We start from the raw sequence: 2,907 nt of genomic DNA, 5'->3' as shown, positions 1-2,907 counted from the left end.
CCTCTGAAACCGCTCCACAAATGAGGATCCTAATGAGAGGCACTGCTTGTGGGTCAAGGAACAGCCTAATTGCGCTAAGTCAATTTATTTTTTATTTTTTTCTTTCTGTCTTTTATTTTTCTCAGCTGGACAGGCAGAAGGACCAGACAGACAGAGAGAGCAGATGAACCAACATTTGTGTGAATGAACAACAGAGTTGCCAGTCCTGATATTTCTTCATTGTAATATCTCTTCTCCTCTTTCATGCCTGGCCACTCATTACAGTGCATGCAAGCATGAGTCCATCCATAGTTTGCTGCAATCTGGAGGTTGCTGCATCTCCAGCAAAACTGCAGATTTTTTCCCATACCAAGAATGTTAAACAATTCTCAAACTAAAAAGTAGGGCAAGTGGTTAACTATTAAAAGAAGACCAAGAGTAGGCAAAGGCTGTAGGCTACACTAATAGTGGGGTCTGTGGCTGTATGCATGCATTTCCCCTTAGCACACCAATTACAGTATGATTGCCTTTACTAAAGTACATATTAATAAAAAAATGAATACGTTATCTCCTATTAGGTATTTTACAACATGCTTTGACATTTCAAACAATTGGAGCGCTGCTTTCAGTTACTTCCTAATACGTTGGCGTGTCGTAAAAACGGACGTTTGGGAAGTACGCTGACGTATGAGGAAGTAAGAAACGGAAAACAGCGCACTTGTTTGAAATGGAAAGGCGTCTCGGTAGCTATTGACAACAGTGTGATTCACTCAGAAAGTTTGCATTTCGTCTTGCTATATTTTGTAGACAGCAATACATACCCTATATGCACGGATAAATATATAGTTGTCCTTTAGGATACGTTTGCTTACCGTCCACGATGATGCTGTTCAATGCATGGACTTTTGACATGTAACGTTATTGTTCAACTTAGCCAGCTGCTAACGTTAGCTCTTCCTACTTTGCTTTGTAACGTTAGCTACTCTCTCCGACCGAGAAAGTTGTCAACACCCAAGGTAATGTTTGTTTACTTACCGCTAACTAAACAGAATAGAACACCTGTTGCAGTGCACGGTCGTGCTTCACTGCTGAGCTCACCTTCAGTTATAGGCTAGCTAACGTTAGCTAGCTAACTGGCAAACCAGCTGTTCTCTATGGTCTCTCCAAAGTTACTACTCCCTTTTGTCCTTTGTTGAAGTGAAGCTAGGCTACATACGAACATGTCCTACTGGTACAGGACCATATGTTGCTAGCTAACTTTGCTAGCTAGCTAATGTAATATTAGACGACCAGCAAGCTGAATGTCATTACAGGCACTAGTCTCGAGGACAATTAGTAACACCTGTTGACTTGTCTCTGTCACTAGAGCTCTAACGTCATTCCCAAATCAATAGTGCAGCAACAACATTGATCACTACGGGCTCGATATTACTATACAGTCTAATGTATATCTATATAGTGTTGTCTATGTAGCTAGCTGTCTACTGTAACGCTGAAGCTTACTGTATATTGATGAGAAAATGTGTACTGCCTCCATAATGTTCTTTATTTTTCTCTTTTCCAGCTCTATGATGGCTACTAGAGACAGCAGTCGCATCATGCTGCTGGAGGAAGAAGTGAGGAGTTTATCTGAGGAGTTAGTGCAATGCCAGGTGACTGTGCTGAATGATATTGTTTATTTTGTCAACAGCTGAATCTAGCTATGTTGTTGCCAACATTTTCTGTGTTTAAAATAAATCAGTTTATACACATCTCAACTTCCGTTAGCTACTTTACAAGTGAACAGTTTCTAAGTGCTTTCAAATACACACGGCAAGATCCTAATAAACATAGGAAAATATTGATAGACACAACTTATGATATTTAGAAGATTCTTTGACTTAGTCATGTGTGCATACATTCTTTTTACATATTGGTGGCCCAGGGAATTGAACCCACAACCCTGGCGGTGCAAGCGCCATGCTCTACCAACTGAGCCATACATCACCAACTTAAGTAGTAAGTCTAGCTCTGTAACCACAATAGCAATGATAGATTTACATGAAGTTTAGCTTTTTGCCCATTTCCTTGCTACTGCACATTCCCTGCACCATAGGCTATGACCATTTCATATTTGGCTAATCAGTGAGTTTCAGCATTTAGAATGTTGCAGATAGAAACTGAATTATAGAACTGAACTCCCAGTTAATCACAAACCCATTTGATCTACACATTATATTTCTATCTAGAACATACGATAACGTTGCATCCTCCTGAATGAGCCTCAGTCAGTCTCTCTCTCTCTCTCTCTCTGATGCTGTGATGGAGAGATGCTGTCTTGTCGTTACAGGCTCGCCACCAGGTGGTGCCTAAAAACATTAACGGTGGATTTACCTGGAATCAGTATCTCACTTTGCATATTCACACACACATCATGGAGAAGCTCACCTCTGTTGTGAGTGTGTATATGGGCAAATCTATCAACAAATATTTCACTCTACACTATACAATGCTCTGTCTTTTGAGTCCAGCATAGGTCATTGCTTGTTTACAGTAGTTTATTTTTTATTTATTGTGTCTTGATGTGTTCTGAGATTCCGAAGAAGGCCATTGAAGGCTGAAACGTCAATCTTTTAAACTTGTTTAATAAAACAAACAAAAAAATGAATTGTGGGTGAGCGTGGTGCTTTTTCCTGTCCAATGATCCCAAAATGTATTGAAGGGAGTATCACTCGTTTCAAGGTGCGGTATAAAGTGCTGACCAGCATTTGTAGATTTTACAAGACACCCTTATCCAGAGCAACTTACGAGTGCATACATTTTCATCCTGGTCCCCTGTGGGACTCAAACACACAACCCTGGCGTTGTAAACGGCATGCTCTACCAACTCAGTTACAAGGGACTACTTTGTATGGCCTGTCTGTCAGACCTGATCCAGACCGAGGTCAC

The 2,907-nt window shown here is 40.6% G+C and overlaps 1 long non-coding RNA gene across 1 annotated transcript; it reads left to right on the top strand.

Annotated features, from left to right (window-relative positions):
- Positions 1-672: 672 nt before the first annotated feature.
- On the top strand, positions 673-2,626 carry LOC115202285 (uncharacterized). The gene is made up of 3 exons (XR_003879936.1): positions 673-995; positions 1,544-1,631; positions 1,904-2,626. It is a non-coding gene; the product is annotated as an uncharacterized LOC115202285 (long non-coding RNA).
- The last annotated feature ends 281 nt before the right edge of the window (positions 2,627-2,907 follow it).

This window comes from Salmo trutta, chromosome 11 (genome assembly GCF_901001165.1).
Source record: "Salmo trutta chromosome 11, fSalTru1.1, whole genome shotgun sequence".
NCBI classification, from domain to species: Eukaryota; Metazoa; Chordata; class Actinopteri; order Salmoniformes; family Salmonidae; genus Salmo; species Salmo trutta.
This window is presented reverse-complemented; position numbering and strand designations above follow the sequence as displayed.